We start from the raw sequence: 705 nt of genomic DNA, 5'->3' as shown, positions 1-705 counted from the left end.
TATATGAGATGGGTAAGGTTTTCACTACTGTTGGCACTTGATTCTTTGCAGCAACTGGTGGTTCTCTGAACTCCGCGGATTTACTAGGGAGTAGGGACCAAATACGAGTAAGAAATAGTAGACAGCAAAAATGCAAACTAGCTAATCTATAAGAATGATGCATCTTAAAAACGGAAATCTTATAGAAATTAAATGAATTTATTATCAGATAATACATACTGTGCTGGGGCTTGGCCAAGAACTACTCTAATTTCTCATATTAAGAGAGCTAATATTAATATAAATTATTTTAGTATTTAATTATATATTAGTATAAGAAGTAATAATTATATTTGATGTAACATAAAATTAATATTAAAGTAATGAATAATAGTGAAATTGTATTAGTAATCGGTAATTTCATACTGAATGACAAAATACAGTAATATTTAATAAATCTATACTTGTTGCCATTTTTTTATTAATAAAATTATAGATTATATACATAGTATATCCGCACTATATAGTTACAAAAAGGAATTCTTGACTGCACCACCACCACATCCCCCCATTACCTCAGTACCCACACAAAAAGATTAATATTCCCCCTATCCTTACAAACTTTCCAACATACCACATCATCTCCACATTACCTCAGTACTTACACAATAAAATAATAAAAAAAATTCCTGCACCAACGCATGAAAATATTCCTGCATACCCTCA

The sequence above is a fragment of the Typha latifolia genome, chromosome 10, assembly GCF_019914945.1.
Source record: "Typha latifolia isolate L0001 chromosome 10, TyphaL0001v2, whole genome shotgun sequence".
Classification (NCBI taxonomy): Eukaryota; Viridiplantae; Streptophyta; class Magnoliopsida; order Poales; family Typhaceae; genus Typha; species Typha latifolia.
This window is presented reverse-complemented; position numbering follows the sequence as displayed.